We start from the raw sequence: 27,371 nt of genomic DNA, 5'->3' as shown, positions 1-27,371 counted from the left end.
GGAACGTGAAGGAGGCAGCACCGACTCATGAAGGGAACCTTGAAGGAGGCAGCACAGACACAGGGAACCGTGAAGGAGGCAGCACCGACACATGAAGGGAATGTGAAGGAGGCAGCACCGACACATGAAGGGAACGGGAAGGAGGGAGCACCGACACAGGGAATGTGAAGGAGGCAGCACAGACACATGAAGGGAACGTGAAGGAGGCAGCACCGACACATGAAGGGAACGTGAATGAGGCAGCACCGACACATGAAGGGAACGTGAAGGAGGCAGCACCGACACATGAAGGGAACGTGAAGGAGGCAGCACCGACACATGAAGGGAACGTGAAGGAGGCAGCACCGACACATGAAGGGAACGTGAAGGAGGCAGCACAGACACATGAAGGGAACGTGAAGGAGGCAACACAGACACAGGGAACGCGAAGGAGGCAGCACCGACACAGGGAACGTGAAGGATGCAGCACAGACACAGGGAACGTGAAGGAGGCAGCACAGACACAGAGAACGTGAAGGAGGCAGCACCGACACAGGGAACGTGAAGGAGGCAGCACAGACACAGGGAACGTGAAGGAGGCAGCACCGACACATGAAAGGAACGTGAAGGAGGCAGCACGGACACAGGGAACCGTGAAGGAAGCAGCACAGACACAGGGAACCGTGAAGGAAGCAGCACAGACACAGGAAACCGTGAAGGAGGCAGCACAGACACAGGGAACGTGAAGGAGGCAGCACAGACACAGGGAACGTGAAGGAGGCAGCACAGACACAGGGAACGTGAAGGAGGCAGCACCGACACAGGGAACGTGAAGGAGGCAGCACCGACACAGGGAACGTGAAGGAGGCAGCACCGACACAGGGAACGTGAAGGAGGCAGCACCGACACAGGGAACGTGAAGGAGGCAGCACCGACACAGGGAACGTGAAGGAGGCAGCACCGACACAGGGAACGTGAAGGAGGCAGCACCGACACAGGGAACGTGAAGGAGGCAGCACAGACACAGGGAACGTGAAGGAGGCAACACCGACACAGGGAACGTGAAGGAGGCAGCACAGACACAGGGAACGTGAGGAGGCAGCACCGACACAGGGAACGTGAAGGAGGCAGCACAGACAGAGGGAACGTGAAGGAGGCAGCACAGACAGAGGGAACGTGAAGGAGGCAGCACAGACAGAGGAAACGTGAAGGAGGCAGCACAGACAGAGGGAACGTGAAGGAGGCAGCACCGACTTATGAAGGGAACCGTGAAGGAGGCAGCACAGACACAGGGAACGTGAAGGAGGCAGCACAGACACAGGGAAAGTGAAGGAGGCAGCACCGACACAGGGAACGTGAAGGAGGCAGCACCGACACAGGGAACGTGAAAGAGGCAGCACCGACACAGGGAACGTGAAGGAGGCAGCACCGACACAGGGAACGTGAAGGAGGCAGCACCGACACAGGGAACGTGAAGGAGACAGCACCGACACAGGGAACGTGAAGGAGGCAGCACCGACACAGGGAACGTGAAGGAGGCAGCACCGACACAGGGAACGTGAAGGAAGCAGCACCGACACAGGGAACGTGAAGGAGGCAGCACCGACACAGGGAACGTGAAGGAGGCAGCACCGACACAGGGAACGTGAAGGAGGCAGCACCGACACAGGGAACGTGAAGGAGGCAGCACCGACACAGGGAACGTGAAGGAGGCAGCACCGACACAGGGAACCGTGAAGGAGGCAGCGCAGACACAGGGAACCGTGAAGGAGGCAGCACAGACACAGGGAACCGTGAAGGAGGCAGCACAGACACAGGGAACCGTGAAGGAGGCAGCACAGACACAGGGAACCGTGAAGGAGGCAGCACAGACACAGGGAACCGTGAAGGAGGCAGCACAGACACAGGGAACCGTGAAGGAGGCAGCACAGACACAGGGAACCGTGAAGGAGGCAGCACAGACACAGGGAACCGTGAAGGAGGCAGCACAGACACAGGGAACCGTGAAGGAGGCAGCACAGACACAGGGAACCGTGAAGGAGGCAGCACCGACACAGGGTACGTAAAGGAGGCAGCACAGACACAGGGAACGTGAAGGAGGCAGCACAGAAACATGAAGGGAACGTGAAGGAGGGAGCACCGACACAGGGAATGTGAAGGAGGCAGCACAGACACATGAAGGGAACGTGAAGGAGGCAGCACAGACACATGAAGGGAACGTGAAGGAGGCAGCACAGACACATGAAGGGAACGTGAAGGAGGCAGCACAGACACATGAAGGGAACGTGAAGGAGGCAGCACAGACACATGAAGGGAACGTGAAGGAGGCAGCACCGACACATGAAGGGAACGTGAAGGAGGCAGCACCGACACATGAAGGGAACGTGAAGGAGGCAGCACAGACACATGAAGGGAACGTGAAGGAGGCAGCACAGACTCAGGGAACGCGAAGGAGGCAGCACCGACACAGGGAACATGAAGAAGGCAGCACCGACACAGGGAACGTGAAGGAGGCAGCACAGACACAGGGAACGTGAAGGAGGCAGCACAGACACAGGGAACCGTGAAGGAGGCAGCACAGACACAGGGAACGTGAAGGAGGCAGCACAAACACATGAAGGGAACTTGAAGGAGGCAGCACCGACACAGGGAACGTGAAGGAGGCAGCACAGACACAGGGAACGTGAAGGAGGCAGCACAGACACAGGGAACGTGAAGGAGGCAGCACCGACACAGGGAACGTGAAGGAGGCAGCACAGACACAGAGAACGTGAAGGAGGCAGCACAGACACAGGGAACGTGAAGGAGGCAGCACAGACACAGGGAACGTGAAGGAGGCAGCACAGGCACATGAACGTGAAGGAGGCAGCACAGACACATGAAGGGAACGTGAAGGAGGCAGCACCGGCACATGAAGGGAACGTGAAGGAGGCAGCACAGACACATGAAGGGAACATGAAGGAGGCAGCACAGACACATGAAGGGAACGTGAAGGAGGCAGCACAGACACACGAAGGAGGCAGCACCGACACATGAAGGGAACGTGAAGGAGGCAGCACCGACACATGAAGGGAACGTGAAGGAGGAAGGACAGACATAGGGAACGTGAAGGAAGGAGCACCGACACAGGGAACGTGAAGGAGGCAGCACCGACACAGGGAACGTGAAGGAGGCAGCACCGACACAGGGAACGTGAAGGAGGCAGCACCGACACAGGGAACGTGAAGGAGGCAGCACCGACACAGGGAACGTGAAGGAGGCAGCACCGACACAGGGAACGTTAAGGAGGCAGCACCGACACAGGGAACGTGAAGGAGGCAGCACCGACACAGGGAACGTGAAGGAGGCAGCACAGACCCAGGGAACATGAAGGAGGCAGCACAGACACAGGGAACGTGAAGGAGGCAGCACAGACACAGGGAACGTGAAGGAGGCAGCACAGACACAGGGAACGTGAAGGAGGCAGCACAGACGCAGGGAACGTGAAGGAGGCAGCACAGACGCGTGAAGGGAACATGAAGGAGGCAGCACAGACGCGTGAAGGGAACGTGAAGGAGGCAGCACAGACGCGTGAAGGGAACGTGAAGGAGGTAGCACAGACGAGTGAAGGGAACGTGAAGGAGGCAGCACAGACGAGTGAAGGGAACGTGAAGGAGGCAGCACAGACGCGTGAAGGGAACGTGAAGGAGGCAGCACAGACGCGTGAAGGGAACGTGAAGGTGGCAGCACAGACACGTGAAGGGAACGTGAAGGAGGCAGCTCAGACACGTGAAGGGAACGTGAAGGAGGCAGCACAGGCACGTGAAGGGAACGTGAAGGAGGCAGCACAGACACGTGAAGGGAACGTGAAGGAGGCAGCACAGACACATGAAGGGAACGTGAAGGAGGCAGCACAGACACATGAAGGGAACGTGAAGGAGGCAGCACAGACACATGAAGGGAACGTGAAGGAGGCAGCACAGACACATGAAGGGAACATGAAGGAGGCAGCACAGACACATGAAGGGAACGTGAAGGAGGCAGCACAGACACATGAAGGGAACATGAAGGAGGCAGCACAGACACATGAAGGGAACGTGAAGGAGGCAGCACAGACACATGAAGGGAACATGAAGGAGGCAGCACAGACACATGAAGGGAACGTGAAGGAGGCAGCACAGACACATGAAGGGAACGTGAAGGAGGCAGCACAGACACATGAAGGGAACGTGAAGGAGGCAGCACAGACACATGAAGGGAACGTGAAGGAGGCAGCACAGACACAGGGAATGTGAAGGAGGCAGCACAGACACAGGGAATGTGAAGGAGGCAGCACAGACACAGGGAATGTGAAGGAGGCAGCACAGACACAGGGAATGTGAAGGAGGCAGCACAGACACAGGGAACGTGAAGGAGGCAACACCGACACCTGAAGGGAACGATAAGGAGGCAGCACCGACACATGAAGGGAACGTGAAGGAGGCAGCACCGACACATGAAGTGAACGTGAAGGAGGCAGCACCGACACATGAAGGGAACGTGAAGGAGGCAGCACCGACACATGAAAGGAACGTGAAGGAGGCAGCACCGACACAGGGAACGTGAAGGATGCAGCACAGACACAGGGAACGCGAAGGAGGCAGCACAGACACAGGGAACGTGAAGGATGCAGCACAGACACAGGGAACGTGAAGGAGGCAGCAACGACACAGGGAACGTGAAGGAGGCAGCAACGACACAGGGAACGTTATAGAGGCAGCACAGACACAGGGAACGTGAAGGAGGCAGCACAGACACAGGGAACGTGAAGGATGCAGCACCGACACAGGGAACGTGAAGGAGGCAGCACCGACACAGGGAACCTGAAGGAGGCAGCACAGACACAGGAAACCTGAAGGAGGCAGCACAGACACAGGGAACCTGAAGGAGGAAGCACAGACGCGTGAAGGGAACGTGAAGGAGGCAGCACAGACGCGTGAAGGGAACGTGAAGGAGGCAGCACAGACGCGTGAAGGGAACGTGAAGGAGGCAGCACAGACACGTGAAAGGAACGTGAAGGAGGCAGCACAGACACGTGAAGGGAATGTGAAGAGGCAGCACGGACACGTGAAGGGAACGTGAAGGAGGCAGCACAGACACATGTAGGGAACGTGAAGGAAGCAGCACAGACACATGAAGGGAACGTGAAGGAGGCAGCACAGACACATGAAGGGAACGTGAAGGAGGCAGCACAGACACATGAAGGGAACGTGAAGGAGGCAGCGCAGACACAGGGAATGTGAATGAGGCAGCACAGACACATGAAGGGAACGTGAAGGAGGGAGCACCGACACAGGGAATGTGAAAGAGGCAGCACAGACACATGAAGGGAACGTGAAGGAGGCAGCACAGACACATGAAGGGAACGTGAAGGAGGCAGCACCGACACATGAAGGGAACGTGAAGGAGGCAGCACAGACACATGAAGGGAATGTGAAGGAGGAAGCACAGACACAGGGAACGCGAAGGAGGCAGCACCGACACAGGGAACGTGAAGGATGCAGCACAGACACAGGGAACGTGAAGGAGGCAGCACCGACACAGGGAACGTGAAGGAGGCAGCACAGACACAGGGAACGTGAAGGAGGCAGCACAGACACAGGGAACGTGAAGGATGCAGCACCGACACAGGGAACGTGAAGGAGGCAGCACAGACACAGGGAACGTGAAGGAGGCAGCACAGGCACATGAACGTGAAGGAGGCAGCACAGACACATGAAGGGAACGTGAAGGAGACAGCACCGACACATGAAGGGAACGTGAAGGAGGCAGCACAGAAACATGAAGGGAACGTGAAGGAGGCAGCACAGACACATGAAGGGAACGTGAAGGAGGCAAGACAGACATAGGGAACGTGAAGGAGGCAGAACCGACACAGGGAACGTGAAGGAGGCAGCACCGACACATGGAAAGTGAAGGAGGCAGCACAGACACAGGGAACGTGGAGGAGGCAGCACCGACACAGGCAACGTGAAGGAGGCAGCACCGACACAGGGAACGTGAAGGAGGCAGCACCGACACAGGGAACGTGAAGGAGGCAGCACCGACACAGGGAACGTGAAGGAGGCAGAACAGACACAGGGAACGTGAAGGAGGCAGCACAGACACAGGGAACGTGAAGGAGGAAGCACAGACGCATCAAGGGAACGTGAAGGAGGCAGCACAGACGCGTGAAGGGAACGTGAAGGAGGCAGCACAGACGCGTGATGGGAACGTGAAGGAGGCAGCACAGACGCGTGAAGGGAACGTGAAGGAGGAAGCACAGACACGTGAAGGGAACGTGAGGGAGGCAGCACAGACACAGGGAATGTGAAGGAGGCAGCACAGACACATGAAGGGAACGTGAAGGAGGAAGCACCGTCGCAGGGAATGTGAAGGAGGCAGCACAGACACATGAAGGGAACGTGAAGGAGGCAGCACCGACACATGAAGGGAACGTGAAGGAGGCAGCACAGACACAGGGAACGCGAAGGAGGCAGCACAGACACAGCGAACGTGAAGGATGCAGCACAGACACAGGGAACGTGAAGGAGGCAGCAACGACACAGGGAACGTGAAGGAGGCAGCAACGACACAGGGAACGTGAAGGAGGCAGCACAGACACAGGGAACGTGAAGGAGGCAGCACAGACACAGGGAACGTGAAGGATGCAGCACCGACACAGGGAACGTGAAGGAGGCAGCACCGACACAGGGAACCTGAAGGAGGCAGCACCGACACAGGGAACCTGAAGGAGGCAGCATAGACACAGGAAACCTGAAGGAGGCAGCACAGACACAGGGAACCTGAAGGAGGAAGCACAGACGCGTGAAGGGAACGTGAAGGAGGCAGCACAGACGCGTGAAGGGAACGTGAAGGAGGCAGCACAGACGCGTGAAGGGAACGTGAAGGAGGCAGCACAGACACGTGAAAGGAACGTGAAGGAGGCAGCACAGACACGTGAAGGGAATGTGAAGAGGCAGCACGGACACGTGAAGGGAACGTGAAGGAGGCAGCACAGACACATGTAGGGAACGTGAAGGAAGCAGCACAGACACATGAAGGGAACGTGAAGAAGGCAGCACAGACACATGAAGGGAACGTGAAGGAGGCAGGACAGACACATGAAGGGAACGTGAAGGAGGCAGCACAGACACATGAAGGGAACGTAAAGGAGGCAGCACAGACACAGGGAATGTGAATGAGGCAGCACAGACACATGAAGGGAACGTGAAGGAGGCAGCACCGACACAGGGAACGTGAGGGAGGCAGCACCGACACAGGGAACGTGAGGGAGGCAGCACAGACAGAGGGAACGTGAAGGAGGCAGCACAGACAGAGGGAACGTGAAGGAGGCAGCACCGACTCATGAAGGGAACCGTGAAGGAGGCAGCACAGACACAGGGAACCGTGAAGGAGGCAGCACCGACACATGAAGGGAATGTGAAGGAGGCAGCACAGACACATGAAGGGAACGTGAAGGAGGGCGCATCGACACAGGGAATGTGAAGGAGGCAGCACAGACACATGAAGGGAACGTGAAGGAGGCAGCACCGACACATGAAGGAAACGTGAATGAGGCAGCACCGACACATGAAGGGAACGTGAAGGAGGCAGCACCGACACATGAAGGGAACGTGAAGGAGGCAGCACCGACACATGAAGGGAACGTGAAGGAGGCAGCACCGACACAGGGAACCTGAAGGAGGCAGCATAGACACAGGAAACCTGAAGGAGGCAGCACAGACACAGGGAACCTGAAGGAGGAAGCACAGACGCGTGAAGGGAACGTGAAGGAGGCAGCACAGACGCGTGAAGGGAACGTGAAGGAGGCAGCACAGACGCGTGAAGGGAACGTGAAGGAGGCAGCACAGACACGTGAAAGGAACGTGAAGGAGGCGGCACAGACACGTGAAGGGAATGTGAAGAGGCAGCACGGACACGTGAAGGGAACGTGAAGGAGGCAGCACAGACACATGTAGGGAACGTGAAGGAAGCAGCACAGACACATGAAGGGAACGTGAAGGAGGCAGCACAGACACATGAAGGGAACGTGAAGGAGGCAGGACAGACACATGAAGGGAACGTGAAGGAGGCAGCACAGACACAGGGAATGTGAATGAGGCAGCACAGACACATGAAGGGAACGTGAAGGAGGGAGCACCGACACAGGGAATGTGAAGGAGGCAGCACAGACACATGAAGGGAACGTGAAGGAGGCAGCACAGACACATGAAGGGAACGTGAAGGAGGCAGCACCGACACATGAAGGGAACGTGAAGGAGGCAGCACCGACACAGGGAACGTGAAGGAGGCAGAACAGACACAGGGAACGTGAAGGAGGCAGCACAGACACAGGGAACGTGAAGGAGGAAGCACAGACGCATCAAGGGAACGTGAAGGAGGCAGCACAGACGCGTGAAGGGAACGTGAAGGAGGCAGCACAGACGCGTGATGGGAACGTGAAGGAGGCAGCACAGACGCGTGAAGGGAACGTGAAGGAGGAAGCACAGACACGTGAAGGGAACGTGAAGGAGGCAGCACAGACACAGGGAATGTGAAGGAGGCAGCACAGACACATGAAGGGAACGTGAAGGAGGAAGCACCGTCGCAGGGAATGTGAAGGAGGCAGCACAGAGACATGAAGGGAACGTGAAGGAGGCAGCACCGACACATGAAGGGAACGTGAAGGAGGCAGCACAGACACATGAAGGGAATGTGAAGGAGGCAGCACAGACACAGGGAACGCGAAGGAGGCAGCACAGACACAGCGAACGTGAAGGATGCAGCACAGACACAGGGAACGTGAAGGAGGCAGCAACGACACAGGGAACGTGAAGGAGGCAGCAACGACACAGGGAACGTGAAGGAGGCAGCACAGACACAGGGAACGTGAAGGAGGCAGAACCGACACAGGGAACGTGAAGGATGCAGCACCGACACAGGGAACGTGAAGGAGGCAGCACCGACACAGGGAACCTGAAGGAGGCAGCATAGACACAGGAAACCTGAAGGAGGCAGCACAGACACAGGGAACCTGAAGGAGGAAGCACAGACGCGTGAAGGGAACGTGAAGGAGGCAGCACAGACGCGTGAAGGGAACGTGAAGGAGGCAGCACAGACGCGTGAAGGGAACGTGAAGGAGGCAGCACAGACACGTGAAAGGAACGTGAAGGAGGCAGCACAGACACGTGAAGGGAATGTGAAGAGGCAGCACGGACACGTGAAGGGAACGTGAAGGAGGCAGCACAGACACATGTAGGGAACGTGAAGGAAGCAGCACAGACACATGAAGGGAACGTGAAGGAGGCAGCACAGACACATGAAGGGAACGTGAAGGAGGCAGGACAGACACATGAAGGGAACGTGAAGGAGGCAGCACAGACACATGAAGGGAACGTAAAGGAGGCAGCACAGACACAGGGAATGTGAATGAGGCAGCACAGACACATGAAGGGAACGTGAAGGAGGCAGCACCGACACAGGGAACGTGAGGGAGGCAGCACCGACACAGGGAACGTGAGGGAGGCAGCACAGACAGAGGGAACGTGAAGGAGGCAGCACAGACAGAGGGAACGTGAAGGAGGCAGCACCGACTCATGAAGGGAACCGTGAAGGAGGCAGCACAGACACAGGGAACCGTGAAGGAGGCAGCACCGACACATGAAGGGAATGTGAAGGAGGCAGCACAGACACATGAAGGGAACGTGAAGGAGGGCGCACCGACACAGGGAATGTGAAGGAGGCAGCACAGACACATGAAGGGAACGTGAAGGAGGCAGCACCGACACATGAAGGGAACGTGAATGAGGCAGCACCGGACACATGAAGGGAACGTGAAGGAGGCAGCACCGACACATGAAGGGAACGTGAAGGAGGCAGCACCGACACAGGGAACCTGAAGGAGGCAGCATAGACACAGGAAACCTGAAGGAGGCAGCACAGACACAGGGAACCTGAAGGAGGAAGCACAGACGCGTGAAGGGAACGTGAAGGAGGCAGCACAGACGCGTGAAGGGAACGTGAAGGAGGCAGCACAGACGCGTGAAGGGAACGTGAAGGAGGCAGCACAGACACGTGAAAGGAACGTGAAGGAGGCGGCACAGACACGTGAAGGGAATGTGAAGAGGCAGCACGGACACGTGAAGGGAACGTGAAGGAGGCAGCACAGACACATGTAGGGAACGTGAAGGAAGCAGCACAGACACATGAAGGGAACGTGAAGGAGGCAGCACAGACACATGAAGGGAACGTGAAGGAGGCAGGACAGACACATGAAGGGAACGTGAAGGAGGCAGCACAGACACATGAAGGGAACGTGAAGGAGGCAGCACAGACACAGGGAATGTGAATGAGGCAGCACAGACACATGAAGGGAACGTGAAGGAGGGAGCACCGACACAGGGAATGTGAAGGAGGCAGCACAGACACATGAAGGGAACGTGAAGGAGGCAGCACAGACACATGAAGGGAACGTGAAGGAGGCAGCACCGACACATGAAGGGAACGTGAAGGAGGCAGCACAGACACATGAAGGGAATGTGAAGGAGGAAGCACAGACACAGGGAACGCGAAGGAGGCAGCACCGACACAGGGAACGTGAAGGATGCAGCACAGACACAGGGAACGTGAAGGAGGCAGCACCGACACAGGGAACGTGAAGGAGGCAGCACAGACACAGGGAACGTGAAGGAGGCAGCACAGGCACATGAACGTGAAGGAGGCAGCACAGACACATGAAGGGAACGTGAAGGAGACAGCACCGACACATGAAGGGAACGTGAAGGAGGAAGCACAGAAACATGAAGGGAACGTGAAGGAGGCAGCACAGACACATGAAGGGAACGTGAAGGAGGCAGCACAGACACAGGAAGGAAGCAGCACCGACACATGAAGGGAACGTGAAGGAGGCAGCACCGACACATGAAGGGAACGTGAAGGAGGCAGGACAGACATAGGGAACGTGAAGGAGGCAGAACCGACACAGGGAACGTGAAGGAGGCAGCACCGACACAGGGAACGTGAAGGAAGCAGAACCGACACAGGGAACGTGAAGGAGGCAGAACCGACACATGGAACGTGAAGGAGGCAGCACAGACACAGGGAACGTGAAGGAGGCATCACCGACACAGGGAACGTGAAGGAGGCAGCACCGACACAGGGAACGTGAAGGAGGCAGCACCGACACAGGGAACGTGAAGGAGGCAGCACCGACACAGGGAACGTGAAGGAGGCAGAACAGACACAGGGAACGTGAAGGAGGCAGCACAGACACAGGGAACGTGAAGGAGGAAGCACAGACGCATCAAGGGAACGTGAAGGAGGCAGCACAGACGCGTGAAGGGAACGTGAAGGAGGCAGCACAGACGCGTGATGGGAACGTGAAGGAGGCTGCACAGACGCGTGAAGGGAACGTGAAGGAGGAAGCACAGACACGTGAAGGGAACGTGAAGGAGGCAGCACAGACACGTGAAGGGAACGTGAAGGATGCAGCACCGACACAGGGAACGTGAAGGAGGCAGCACAGACACAGGGAACGTGAAGGAGGCAGCACAGGCACATGAACGTGAAGGAGGCAGCACAGACACATGAAGGGAACGTGAAGGAGGCAGCACCGACACATGAAGGGAACGTGAAGGAGGCAGCAAAGAAACATGAAGGGAACGTGAAGGAGGCAGCACAGACACATGAAGGGAACGTGAAGGAGGCAGCACAGACACATGAAGGAAGCAGCACCGACACATGAAGGGAACGTGAAGGAGGCAGCACCGACACATGAAGGGAACGTGAAGGAGGCAGGACAGACATAGGGAACGTGAAGGAGGCAGAACCGACACAGGGAACGTGAAGGAGGCAGCACCGACACAGGGAACGTGAAGGAGGCAGAACCGACACAGGGAACGTGAAGGAGGCAGAACCGACACAGGGAACGTGAAGGAGGCAGAACCGACACAGGGAACGTGAAGGAGGCAGAACCGACACAGGGAACGTGGAGGAGGCAGCACAAACACAGGGAACGTGGAGGAGGAAGCACCGACACAGGGAACGTGGAGGAGGCAGCACCGACACAGGGAACGTGAAGGAGGCAGCACCGACACAGGGAACGTGAAGGAGGCAGCACCGACACAGGGAACGTGAAGGAGGCAGAACAGACACAGGGAACGTGAAGGAGGCAGCACAGACACAGGGAACGAGAAGGAGGAAGCACAGACGCATGAAGGGAACGTGAAGGAGGCAGCACAGACGCGTGAAGGGAACGTGAAGGAGGCAGCACAGACGCGTGAAGGGAACGTGAAGGAGGCAGCACAGACGCGTGAAGGGAACGTGAAGGAGGAAGCACAGACACGTGAAGGGAACGTGAAGGAGGCAGCACAGACACGTGAAGGGAACGTGAAGGAGGCAGCACAGACACGTGAAGGGAACGTGAAGGAGGCAGCACAGACACGTGAAGGGAACGTGAAGGAAGCAGCACAGACACATGAAGGGAACGTGAAGGAGGCAGCACAGACACATGAAGGGAACGTGAAGGAGGCAGCACAGACACATGAAGGGAACGTGAAGGAGGCAGCACAGACAGATGAAGGGAACATGAAGGAGGCAGCACAGACACATGAAGGGAACGTGAAGGAGGCAGCACATTCACATGAAGGGAACGTGAAGGAGGCAGCACAGACACATGAAGGGAACGTGAAGAAGGCATTACAGACACAGGGAATGTGAAGGAGGCAGCACCGACACATTAAGGGAACGTGAAGGAGGCAGCACCGACACATGAAGGGAACGTGAAGGAGGCAGCACAGACACATGAAGGGAACGTGAAGGAGGCAGCACTGACACATGAAGGGAACGTGAAGGAGGCAGCACAGACACATGAAGGAGGCAGCACCGACACATGAAGGGAACGTGAAGGAGGCAGCACCGACACATGAAGGGAACGTGAAGGAGGCAGGACAGACATAGGGAACGTGAAGGAGGCAGCACCGACACAGGGAACGTGAAGGAGGCAGCACCGACACAGGGAACGTGAAGGAGGCAGCACCGACACAGGGAACGTGAAGGAGGCAGCACCGACACAGGGAACGTGAAGGAGGCAGCACCGACACAGGGAACGTGAGGGAGGCAGCACCGACACAGGGAACGTGAGGGAGGCAGCACAGACAGAGGGAACGTGAAGGAGGCAGCACAGACAGAGGGAACGTGATGGAGGCAGCACCGACTCATGAAGGGAACCGTGAAGGAGGCAGCACAGACACAGGGAACCGTGAAGGAGGCAGCACAGACACAGGGAACGTGAAGGAGGCAGCACCGACACAGGGAACGTGAAGGAGGCAGCACCGACACAGGGAACGTGAAGGAGGCAGCACAGACACAGGGAACGTGAAGGAGGCAGCACCGACACAGGGAACGTGAAGGAGGCAGCACCGACACAGGGAACGTGAAGGAGGCAGCACCGACACAGGGAACGTGAGGGAGGCAGCACAGACAGAGGGAACGTGAAGGAGGCAGCACAGACAGAGGGAACGTGAAGGAGGCAGCACAGACACATGAAGGGAACGTGAATGAGGCAGCACAGACACATGAAGGGAACGTGAAGGAGGCAGCACCGACACAGGGAACGTGAGGGAGGCAGCACCGACACAGGGAACGTGAGGGAGGCAGCACAGACAGAGGGAACGTGAAGGAGGCAGCACAGACAGAGGGAACGTGAAGGAGGCAGCACCGACTCATGAAGGGAACCGTGAAGGAGGCAGCACAGACACAGGGAACCGTGAAGGAGGCAGCACCGACACATGAAGGGAATGTGAAGGAGGCAGCACAGACACATGAAGGGAACGTGAAGGAGGGCGCACCGACACAGGGAATGTGAAGGAGGCAGCACAGACACATGAAGGGAACGTGAAGGAGGCAGCACCGACACATGAAGGGAACGTGAATGAGGCAGCACCGACACATGAAGGGAACGTGAAGGAGGCAGCACCGACACATGAAGGGAACGTGAAGGAGGCAGCACCGACACAGGGAACCTGAAGGAGGCAGCATAGACACAGGAAACCTGAAGGAGGCAGCACAGACACAGGGAACCTGAAGGAGGAAGCACAGACGCGTGAAGGGAACGTGAAGGAGGCAGCACAGACGCGTGAAGGGAACGTGAAGGAGGCAGCACAGACGCGTGAAGGGAACGTGAAGGAGGCAGCACAGACACGTGAAAGGAACGTGAAGGAGGCGGCACAGACACGTGAAGGGAATGTGAAGAGGCAGCACGGACACGTGAAGGGAACGTGAAGGAGGCAGCACAAACACATGTAGGGAACGTGAAGGAAGCAGCACAGACACATGAAGGGAACGTGAAGGAGGCAGCACAGACACATGAAGGGAACGTGAAGGAGGCAGGACAGACACATGAAGGGAACGTGAAGGAGGCAGCACAGACACATGAAGGGAACGTGAAGGAGGCAGCACAGACACAGGGAATGTGAATGAGGCAGCACAGACACATGAAGGGAACGTGAAGGAGGGAGCACCGACACAGGGAATGTGAAGGAGGCAGCACAGACACATGAAGGGAACGTGAAGGAGGCAGCACAGACACATGAAGGGAACGTGAAGGAGGCAGCACCGACACATGAAGGGAACGTGAAGGAGGCAGCACAGACACATGAAGGGAATGTGAAGGAGGAAGCACAGACACAGGGAACGCGAAGGAGGCAGCACCGACACAGGGAACGTGAAGGATGCAGCACAGACACAGGGAACGTGAAGGAGGCAGCACCGACACAGGGAACGTGAAGGAGGCAGCACAGACACAGGGAACGTGAAGGAGGCAGCACAGGCACATGAACGTGAAGGAGGCAGCACAGACACATGAAGGGAACGTGAAGGAGACAGCACCGACACATGAAGGGAACGTGAAGGAGGAAGCACAGAAACATGAAGGGAACGTGAAGGAGGCAGCACAGACACATGAAGGGAACGTGAAGGAGGCAGCACAGACACAGGAAGGAAGCAGCACCGACACATGAAGGGAACGTGAAGGAGGCAGCACCGACACATGAAGGGAACGTGAAGGAGGCAGGACAGACATAGGGAACGTGAAGGAGGCAGAACCGACACAGGGAACGTGAAGGAGGCAGCACCGACACAGGGAACGTGAAGGAGGCAGAACCGACACAGGGAACGTGAAGGAGGCAGAACCGACACATGGAACGTGAAGGAGGCAGCACAGACACAGGGAACGTGAAGGAGGCATCACCGACACAGGGAACGTGAAGGAGGCAGCACCGACACAGGGAACGTGAAGGAGGCAGCACCGACACAGGGAACGTGAAGGAGGCAGCACCGACACAGGGAACGTGAAGGAGGCAGAACAGACACAGGGAACGTGAAGGAGGCAGCACAGACACAGGGAACGTGAAGGAGGAAGCACAGACGCATCAAGGGAACGTGAAGGAGGCAGCACAGACGCGTGAAGGGAACGTGAAGGAGGCAGCACAGACGCGTGATGGGAACGTGAAGGAGGCTGCACAAACGCGTGAAGGGAACGTGAAGGAGGAAGCACAGACACGTGAAGGGAACGTGAAGGAGGCAGCACAGACACGTGAAGGGAACGTGAAGGATGCAGCACCGACACAGGGAACGTGAAGGAGGCAGCACAGACACAGGGAACGTGAAGGAGGCAGCACAGGCACATGAACGTGAAGGAGGCAGCACAGACACATGAAGGGAACGTGAAGGAGGCAGCACCGACACATGAAGGGAACGTGAAGGAGGCAGCAAAGAAACATGAAGGGAACGTGAAGGAGGCAGCACAGACACATGAAGGGAACGTGAAGGAGGCAGCACAGACACATGAAGGAAGCAGCACCGACACATGAAGGGAACGTGAAGGAGGCAGCACCGACACATGAAGGGAACGTGAAGGAGGCAGGACAGACATAGGGAACGTGAAGGAGGCAGAACCGACACAGGGAACGTGAAGGAGGCAGCACCGACACAGGGAACGTGAAGGAGGCAGCACCGACACAGGGAACGTGAAGGAGGCAGAACCGACACAGGGAACGTGAAGGAGGCAGAACCGACACAGGGAACGTGAAGGAGGCAGAACCGACACAGGGAACGTGAAGGAGGCAGAACCGACACAGGGAACGTGAAGGAGGCAGAACCGACACAGGGAACGTGAAGGAGGCAGAACCGACACAGGGAACGTGGAGGAGGCAGCACAAACACAGGGAACGTGGAGGAGGCAGCACCGACACAGGGAACGTGGAGGAGGCAGCACCGACACAGGGAACGTGAAGGAGGCAGCACCGACACAGGGAACGTGAAGGAGGCAGAACAGACACAGGGAACGTGAAGGAGGCAGCACAGACACAGGGAACGAGAAGGAGGAAGCACAGACGCATGAAGGGAACGTGAAGGAGGCAGCACAGACGCGTGAAGGGAACGTGAAGGAGGCAGCACAGACGCGTGAAGGGAACGTGAAGGAGGCAGCACAGACGCGTGAAGGGAACGTGAAGGAGGAAGCACAGACACGTGAAGGGAACGTGAAGGAGGCAGCACAGACACGTGAAGGGAACGTGAAGGAGGCAGCACAGACACGTGAAGGGAACGTGAAGGAGGCAGCACAGACACGTGAAGGGAACGTGAAGGAAGCAGCACAGACACATGAAGGGAACGTGAAGGAGGCAGCACAGACACATGAAGGGAACGTGAAGGAGGCAGCACAGACACATGAAGGGAACGTGAAGGAGGCAGCACAGACAGATGAAGGGAACATGAAGGAGGCAGCACAGACACATGAAGGGAACGTGAAGGAGGCAGCACATTCACATGAAGGGAACGTGAAGGAGGCAGCACAGACACATGAAGGGAACGTGAAGAAGGCATTACAGACACAGGGAATGTGAAGGAGGCAGCACCGACACATTAAGGGAACGTGAAGGAGGCAGCACCGACACATGAAGGGAACGTGAAGGAGGCAGCACAGACACATGAAGGGAACGTGAAGGAGGCAGCACTGACACATGAAGGGAACGTGAAGGAGGCAGCACAGACACATGAAGGAGGCAGCACCGACACATGAAGGGAACGTGAAGGAGGCAGCACCGACACATGAAGGGAACGTGAAGGAGGCAGGACAGACATAGGGAACGTGAAGGAGGCAGCACCGACACAGGGAACGTGAAGGAGGCAGCACCGACACAGGGAACGTGAAGGAGGCAGCACCGACACAGGGAACGTGAAGGAGGCAGCACCGACACAGGGAACGTGAAGGAGGCAGCACCGACACAGGGAACGTGAAGGAGGCAGCACCGACACAGGGAACGTGAGGGAGGCAGCACCGACACAGGGAACGTGAGGGAGGCAGCACAGACAGAGGGAACGTGAAGGAGGCAGCACAGACAGAGGGAACGTGAAGGAGGCAGCACCGACTCATGAAGGGAACCGTGAAGGAGGCAGCACAGACACAGGGAACCGTGAAGGAGGCAGCACAGACACAGGGAACGTGAAGGAGGCAGCACCGACACAGGGAACGTGAAGGAGGCAGCACCGACACAGGGAACGTGAAGGAGGCAGCACAGACACAGGGAACGTGAAGGAGGCAGCACCGACACAGGGAACGTGAAGGAGGCAGCACCGACACAGGGAACGTGAGGGAGGCAGCACAGACAGAGGGAACGTGAAGGAGGCAGCACAGACAGAGGGAACGTGAAGGAGGCAGCACCGACTCATGAAGGGAACCGTGAAGGAGGCAGCACAGACACAGGGAACCGTGAAGGAGGCAGCACCGACACAGGGAACGTGAAGGAGGCAGCACCGACACAGGGAACGTGAAGGAGGCAGCACCGACACAGGGAACGTGAAGGAGGCAGCACCGACACAGGGAACGTGAAGGAGGCAGCACCGACACAGGAAACGTGAAGGAGGCAGCACCGACACAGGGAACGTGAAGGAGGCAGCACCGACACAGGGAACGTGAAGGAGGCAGCACCGACACAGGGAACGTGAAGGAGGCAGCACCGACACAGGGAACGTGAAGGAGGCAGCACCGACACAGGGAACGTGAAGGAGGCAGCACCGACACAGGGAACGTGGAGGAGGCAGCACCGACACAGGGAACGTGGAGGAGGCAGCACCGACACAGGGAACGTGAAGGAGGCAGCACCGACACAGGGAACCTGAAGGAGGCAGCACCGACACAGGGAACGTGAAGGAGGGAGCACCGACACAGGGAACGTGAAGGAGGCAGCACCGACACAGGGAACGTGAAGGAGGCAGCACCGACACAGGGAACGTGAAGGAGGCAGCACCGACACAGGGAACGTGAAGGAGGCAGCACCGACACAGGGAACGTGAAGGATGCAGCACCGACACAGGGAACGTGAAGGAGGAAGCACCGACACAAGGAACGTGAAAAAGGCAGCACCGACACAGGGAACGTGAAGGAGGCAGCACCGACACAGGGAACATGAAGGAGGCAGCATCGACACAGGGAACGTGAAGGAGGCAGCACCGACACAGGGAACGTGAAGGAGGCAGCACCGACACAGGGAACGTGAAGGAGGCAGCACCGACACAGGGAACGTGAAGGAGGCAGCACAGACACATGAAGGAGGCAGCACCGACACATGAAGGGAACGTGAAGGAGGCAGCACCGACACATGAAGGGAACGTGAAGGAGGCAGGACAGACATAGGGAACGTGAAGGAGGCAGCACCGACACAGGGAACGTGAAGGGGGCAGCACCGACACAGGGAACGTGAAGGAGGCAGCACCGACACAGGGAACGTGAAGGAGGCAGCACCGACACAGGGAACATGAAGGATGCAGCACCGACACAGGGAACGTAAGGGAGGCAGCACCGACACAGGGATCGTGAGGGAGGCAGCACAGACAGAGGGAACGTGAAGGAGGCAGCACAGACAGAGGGAACGTGAAGGAGGCAGCACCGACTCATGAAGGGAACCGTGAAGGAGGCAGCACAGACACAGGGAACCGTGAAGGAGGCAGCACAGACACAGGGAACGTGAAGGAGGCAGCACCGACACAGGGAACGTGAAGGAGGCAGCACCGACACAGGGAACGTGAAGGAGGCAGCACCGACACAGGGAACGTGAAGGAGGCAACACCGACACAGGGAACGTGAAGGAGGCAGCACCGACACAGGGAACGTGAAGGAGGCAGCACCGACACAGGGAACGTGAAGGAGGCAGCACCGACACAGGGAACGTGAGGGAGGCAGCACAGACAGAGGGAACGTGAAGGAGGCAGCACAGACAGAGGGAACGTGAAGGAGGCAGCACCGACTCATGAAGGGAACCGTGAAGGAGGCAGCACAGACACAGGGAACCGTGAAGGAGGCAGCACCGACACATGAAGGGAATGTGAAGGAGGCAGCACAGACACATGAAGGGAACGTGAAGGAGGGAGCACCGACACAGGGAATGTGAAGGAGGCAGCACAGACACATGAAGGGAACGTGAAGGAGGCAGCACCGACACATGAAGGGAACGTGAATGAGGCAGCACCGACACATGAAGGGAACGTGAAGGAGGCAGCACCGACACATGAAGGGAACGTGAAGGAGGCAGCACCGACACATGAAGGGAACGTGAAGGAGGCAGAACCGACACATGAAGGGAACGTGAAGGAGGCAGCACAGACACATGAAGGGAACGTGAAGGAGGCAACACAGACACAGGGAACGCGAAGGAGGCAGCACCGACACAGGGAACGTGAAGGATGCAGCACAGACACAGGGAACGTGAAGGAGGCAGCACAGACACAGAGAACGTGAAGGAGGCAGCACCGACACAGGGAACGTGAAGGAGGCAGCACAGACACAGGGAACGTGAAGGAGGCAGCACCGACACATGAAAGGAACGTGAAGGAGGCAGCACGGACACAGGGAACCGTGAAGGAAGCAGCACAGACACAGGGAACCGTGAAGGAAGCAGCACAGACACAGGAAACCGTGAAGGAGGCAGCACAGACACAGGGAACGTGAAGGAGGCAGCACAGACACAGGGAACGTGAAGGAGGCAGCACAGACACAGGGAACGTGAAGGAGGCAGCACAGACACAGGGAACGTGAAGGAGGCAGCACCGACACAGGGAACGTGAAGGAGGCAGCACCGACACAGGGAACGTGAAGGAGGCAGCACCGACACAGGGAACGTGAAGGAGGCAGCACCGACACAGGGAACGTGAAGGAGGCAGCACAGACACAGGGAACGTGAAGGAGGCAGCACCGACACAGGGAACGTGAAGGAGGCAGCACCGACACAGGGAACGTGAAGGAGGCAGCACCGACACAGGGAACGTGAAGGAGGCAGCACCGACACAGGGAACGTGAAGGAGGCAGCACCGACACAGGGAACGTGAAGGAGGCAGCACCGACACAGGGAACGTGAAGGATGCAGCACCGACACAGGGAACGTGAAGGAGGCAGCACAGACACAGGGAACGTGAAGGAGGCAACACCGACACAGGGAACGTGAAGGAGGCAGCACCGACACAGGGAACGTGAGGAGGCAGCACCGACACAGGGAACGTGAAGGAGGCAGCACAGACAGAGGGAACGTGAAGGAGGCAGCACAGACAGAGGGAACGTGAAGGAGGCAGCACAGACAGAGGAAACGTGAAGGAGGCAGCACAGACAGAGGGAACGTGAAGGAGGCAGCACCGACTTATGAAGGGAACCGTGAAGGAGGCAGCACAGACACAGGGAACGTGAAGGAGGCAGCACAGACACAGGGAAAGTGAAGGAGGCAGCACCGACACAGGGAACGTGAAGGAGGCAGCACCGACACAGGGAACCTGAAGGAGGCAGCACCGACACAGGGAACGTGAAGGAGGCAGCACCGACACAGGGAACGTGAAGGAGACAGCACCGACACAGGGAACGTGAAGGAGGCAGCACCGACACAGGGAACGTGAAGGAGGCAGCACCGACACAGGGAACGTGAAGGAGGCAGCACCGACACAGGGAACGTGAAGGAAGCAGCACCGACACAGGGAACGTGAAGGAGGCAGCACCGACACAGGGAACGTGAAGGAGGCAGCACCGACACAGGGAACGTGAAGGAGGCAGCACCGACACAGGGAACGTGAAGGAGGCAGCACCGACACAGGGAACGTGAAGGAGGCAGCACCGACACAGGGAACGTGAAGGAGGCAGCACCGACACAGGGAACGTGAAGGAGGCAGCACCGACACAGGGAACCGTGAAGGAGGCAGCGCAGACACAGGGAACCGTGAAGGAGGCAGCACAGACACAGGGAACCGTGAAGGAGGCAGCACAGACACAGGGAACCGTGAAGGAGGCAGCACAGACACAGGGAACCGTGAAGGAGGCAGCACAGACACAGGGAACCGTGAAGGAGGCAGCACAGACACAGGGAACCGTGAAGGAGGCAGCACAGACACAGGGAACCGTGAAGGAGGCAGCACAGACACAGGGAACCGTGAAGGAGGCAGCACCGACACAGGGTACGTAAAGGAGGCAGCACAGACACAGGGAACGTGAAGGAGGCAGCACAGAAACATGAAGGGAACGTGAAGGAGGGAGCACCGACACAGGGAATGTGAAGGAGGCAGCACAGACACATGAAGGGAACGTGAAGGAGGCAGCACAGACACATGAAGGGAACGTGAAGGAGGCAGCACAGACACATGAAGGGAACGTGAAGGAGGCAGCACAGACACATGAAGGGAACGTGAAGGAGGCAGCACAGACACATGAAGGGAACGTGAAGGAGGCAGCACAGACACATGAAGGGAACGTGAAGGAGGCAGCACAGACACATGAAGGGAACGTGAAGGAGGCAGCACCGACACATGAAGGGAACGTGAAGGAGGCAGCACCGACACATGAAGGGAACGTGAAGGAGGCAGCACAGACACATGAAGGGAACGTGAAGGAGGCAGCACCGACACATGAAGGGAACGTGAAGGAGGCAGCACAGACACATGAAGGGAACGTGAAGGAGGCAGCACAGACTCAGGGAACGCGAAGGAGGCAGCACCGACACAGGGAACATGAAGGAGGCAGCACCGACACAGGGAACGTGAAGGAGGCAGCACAGACACAGGGAACGTGAAGGAGGCAGCACAGACACAGGGAACCGTGAAGGAGGCAGCACAGACACAGGGAACGTGAAGGAGGCAGCACAGACACATGAAGGGAACTTGAAGGAGGCAGCACCGACACAGGGAACGTGAAGGAGGCAGCACAGACACAGGGAACGTGAAGGAGGCAGCACCGACACAGGGAACGTGAAGGAGGCAGCACAGACACAGGGAACGTGAAGGAGGCAGCACAGACACAGGGAACGTGAAGGAGGCAGCACAGACACAGGGAACGTGAAGGAGGCAGCACAGACACAGGGAACGTGAAGGAGGCAGCACAGACACAGGAAACGTGAAGGAGGCAGCACAGGCACATGAACGTGAAGGAGGCAGCACAGACACATGAAGGGAACGTGAAGGAGGCAGCACCGGCACATGAAGGGAATGTGAAGGAGGCAGCACCGACACATGAAGGGAACGTGAAGGAGGCAGCACAGACACATGAAGGGAACGTGAAGGAGGCAGCACCGACACAGGGAACGTGAAGGAGGCAGCACCGACACATGAAGGGAACGTGAAGGAGGCAGCACAGATACATGAAGGGAACATGAAGGAGGCAGCACAGACACATGAAGGGAACGTGAAGGAGGCAGCACAGACACACGAAGGAGGCAGCACCGACACATGAAGGGAACGTGAAGGAGGCAGCACCGACACATGAAGGGAACGTGAAGGAGGAAGGACAGACATAGGGAACGTGAAGGAAGGAGCACCGACACAGGGAACGTGAAGGAGGCAGCACCGACACAGGGAACGTGAAGGAGGCAGCACCGACACAGGGAACGTGAAGGAGGCAGCACCGACACAGGGAACGTGAAGGAGGCAGCACCGACACAGGGAACGTGAAGGAGGCAGCACCGACACAGGGAACGTTAAGGAGGCAGCACCGACACATGAAGGGAACGTGAAGGAGGCAGGACAGACATAGAGAACGTGAAGGAGGCAAAACCGACACAGGGAACGTGAAGGAGGCAGCACCGACACAGGGAACGTGAAGGAGGCAGCACCGACACAGGGAACGTGAAGGAGGCAGCACCGACACAGGGAACGTGAAGGAGGCAGCACCGACCCAGGGAACGTGAAGGAGGCAGCACAGACACAGGGAACGTGAAGGAGGCAGCACAGACACAGGGAACGTGAAGGAGGCAGCACAGACACAGGGAACGTGAAGGAGGCAGCACAGACACAGGGAACGTGAAGGAGGCAGCACAGACGTGTGAAGGGAACGTGATGGAGGCAGCACAGACGCGTGAAGGGAACGTGAAGGAGGCAGCAGAGACGCGTGAAGGGAACGTGAAGGAGGCAGCACAGACACAGGGAACGCGAAGGAGGCAGCACCGACACAGGGAACGTGAAGGAGGCAGCACAGACACATGAAGGGAACGTGAAGGAGGCAGCACAGACACATGAAGGGAACGTGAAGGAGGCAGCACAGACACATGAAGGAGGCAGCACCGACACATGAAGGGAACGTGAAGGAGGCAGCACCGACACATGAAGGGAACGTGAAGGAGGCAGGACAGACATAGGGAACGTGAAGGAGGCAGCACCGACACAGGGAACGTGAAGGAGGCAGCACCGACACAGGGAACGTGAAGGAGGCAGCACAGACACAGGGAACGTGAAGGAGGCAGCACAGACACAGGGAACGTGAAGGAGGCAGCACCGACCCAGGGAACGTGAAGGAGGCAGCACAGACACAGGGAACGTGAAGGAGGCAGCACAGACACAGGGAACGTGAAGGAGGCAGCACAGACACAGGGAACGTGAAGGAGGCAGCACAGACGTGTGAAGGGAACGTGAAGGAGGCAGCACAGACGCGTGAAGGGAACGTGAAGGAGGCAGCACAGACGCGTGAAGGGAACGTGAAGGAGGCAGCACCGACACAGGGAACCGTGAAGGAGGCAGCACCGACACAGGGAACCGTGAAGGAGGCAGCACAGACACAGGGAACCGTGAAGGAGGCAGCACCGACACGGGGAACCGTGAAGGAGGCAGCACCGACACAGGGAACCGTGAAGGAAGCAGCACAGACACAGGGAACTGTGAAGGAGGCAGCACAGACACATGAAGGGAACGTGAAGGAGGCAGCACAGACACAGGGAACGTGAAGGAGGCAGCACAGACACAGGGAACGTGAAGGAGGCAGCACAGACACAGGGAACGTGAAGGAGGCAGCACAGACACAGGGAACGTGAAGGAGGCAGCACAGACACAGGGAAAGTGAAGGAGGCAGCACAGACACAGGGAACGTGAAGGAGGCAGCACAGACACAGGGAACGTGAAGGAGGCAGCACAGACACAGGGAACGTGAAGGAGGCAGCACAGACACAGGGAACGTGAAGGAGGCAGCACAGACACATGAAGGGAACGTGAAGGAGGCATCACAGACACATGTAGGGAACGTGAAGGAGGCAGCACAGACACAGGGAACGTGAAGGAGGCAGCACAGACACAGGGAACGTGAAGGAGGCAGCACAGACACAGGGAACGTGAAGGAGGCAGCACAGACACAGGGAACGTGAAGGAGGCAGCACAGACACAGGGAACGTGAAGGAAGCAGCACAGACACATGAAGGGAACGTGAAGGAGGCAGCACAGACAGAGGGAACGTGAAGGAGGCAGCACAGACACAGGGAACGTGAAGGAGGCAGCACAGACACAGGGAACGTGAAGGAGGCAGCACAGACACAGGGAACGTGAAGGAGGCAGCACAGACACAGGGAACGTGAAGGAGGCAGCACAGACACAGGGAACGTGAAGGAGGCAGCACAGACACAGGGAACGTGAAGGAGGCAGCACAGACACAGGGAACGTGAAGGAGGCAGCACAGACACAGGGAACGTGAAGGAGGCAGCACAGACACAGGGAACGTGAAGGAGGCAGCACAGACACAGGGAACGTGAAGGAGGCAGCACAGACACAGGGAACGTGAAGGAGGCAGCACAGACACAGGGAACGTGAAGGAGGCAGCACAGACACAGGGAACGTGAAGGAGGCAGCACAGACACAGGGAACGTGAAGGAGGCAGCACAGACACAGGGAACGTGAAGGATGCAGCACAGACACAGGGAACGTGAAGGAGGCAGCACAGACACAGGGAACGTGAAGGAGGCAGCACAGACACAGGGAACGTGAAGGAGGCAGCACAGACCCAGGGAACGTGAAGGAGGCAGCACAGACACAGGGAACGTGAAGGAGGCAGCACAGACACAGGGAACGTGAAGGAGGCAGCACAGACACAGGGAACGTGAAGGAGGCAGCACAGACACAGGGAACGTGAAGGATGCAGCACAGACACAGGGAACGTGAAGGAGGCAGCACAGACACAGGGAACGTGAAGGAGGCAGCACAGACCCAGGGAACGTGAAGGAGGCAGCACAGACACAGGGAACGTGAAGGAGGCAGCACAGACACAGGGAACGTGAAGGAGGCAGCACAGACACAGGGAACGTGAAGGAGGCAGCAAAGACACAGGGAACGTGAAGGAGGCAGCACAGACACAGGGCACGTGAAGGAGGCAGCACAGACACAGGGAACGTGAAGGTGGCAGCACAGACACAGGGAACGTGAAGGAGGCAGCACAGACACAGGGAACGTGAAGGAGGCAGCACAGACACAGGGAACGTGAAGGAGGCAGCACAGACACAGGGAACGTGAAGGAGGCAGCACAGACACAGGGAACGTGAAGGAGGCAGCACAGACACAGGGAACTTGAAGGAGGCAGCACCGACACAGGGAACGTGAAGGAGGCAGCACAGACACAGGGAACGTGAAGGAGGCAGCACAGACACAGGGAACGTGAAGGAGGCAGCACAGACACAGGGAACGTGAAGGAGGCAGCACAGACACAGGGAACGTGAAGGAGGCAGCACAGACACAGGGAACGTGAAGGAGGCAGCACAGACACAGGGAACGTGAAGGAGGCAGCACAGACACAGGGAACGTGAAGGAGGCAGCACAGACACAGGGAACGTGAAGGAGGCAGCACAGACACAGGGAACGTGAAGGAGGCAGCACAGACACAGGGAACGTGAAGGAGGCAGCACAGACACAGGGAACGTGAAGGAGGCAGCACAGACACAGGGAACGTGAAGGAGGCAGCACAGACACAGGGAACGTGAAGGAGGCAGCACAGACCCAGGGAACGTGAAGGAGGCAGCACAGACCCAGGGAACGTGAAGGAGGCAGCACAGACCCAGGGAACCGTGAAGGAGGCAGCACAGAGCCAGGGAACCGTGAAGGAGGCAGCACAGACACAGGGAACCGTGAGGGAGGCAGCACAGACACATGAAGGGAACCGTGAAGGAGGCAGCACAGACACATGAAGGGAACGTGAAGGAGGCAGCACAGACACATGAAGGGAACGTGAAGGAGGCAGCACCGGCACATGAAGGGAACGTGAAGGAGGCAGCACCGACACATGAAGGGAACGTGAAGGAGGCAGCACCGACACATGAAGGGAACGTGAAGGAGGCAGCACAGACACATGAAGGGAACGTGAAGGAGGCAGCACAGACACATGAAGGGAACGTGAAGGAGGCAACACCGACATATGAAGGGAACATGAAGGAGGCAGCACAGACACATGAAGGGAACGTGAAGGAGGCAGCACAGACACATGAAGGGAACATGAAGGAGGCAGCACAGACACATGAAGGGAACGTGAAGTAGGCAACACCGACACATGAAGGAACGTGAAGGAGGCAGCACAGACACAGGGAACGTGAAGGAGGCAGCACAGACACAGGGAACGTGAAGGAGGCAGCACAGACACAGGGAACGTGAAGGAGGCAGCACAGACACAGGGAACGTGAAGGAGGCAGCACAGACACAGGGAACGTGAAGGAGGCAATACAGACACAGGGAACGTGAAGGAGGCAGCACAGACACAGGGAACGTGAAGGAGGCAGCACAGACACAGGGAACGTGAAGGAGGCAGCACAGACACAGGGAACGTGAAGGAGGCAGCACAGACACAGGAAACGTGAAGGAGGCAGCACAGACACAGGGAACGTGAAGGAGGCAGCACAGACACAGGGAACATGAAGGAGGCAGTACCGACATAGGGATCGTGAAGGAGGCAGCACCGACATAGGGATCGTGAAGGAGGCAGCACCGACACAGGGAACGTGAAGGAGAAAGCACTGACACATAATCGTCACGTGAAGGCAGTGGAAAAGACAGATAAATGGCTAACAGAGCAAATAACAGAGACAAACAGTCATACAAGGGATCATGGCAGGCTGCCAAGAGGCACCTGGAGA

The 27,371-nt window shown here is 57.9% G+C and overlaps 1 protein-coding gene across 1 annotated transcript in view; it reads right to left on the bottom strand.

The window, feature by feature from the left end:
- The window catches only part of prdm4 (PR domain containing 4), a 158,902-nt gene that overhangs the window by 117,157 nt on the left and 14,374 nt on the right, over positions 1-27,371 (bottom strand). The window lies entirely within an intron of this gene.

Source organism: Carcharodon carcharias, chromosome 21 (assembly GCF_017639515.1).
Source record: "Carcharodon carcharias isolate sCarCar2 chromosome 21, sCarCar2.pri, whole genome shotgun sequence".
Taxonomy (NCBI): Eukaryota; Metazoa; Chordata; class Chondrichthyes; order Lamniformes; family Lamnidae; genus Carcharodon; species Carcharodon carcharias.
This window is presented reverse-complemented; position numbering and strand designations above follow the sequence as displayed.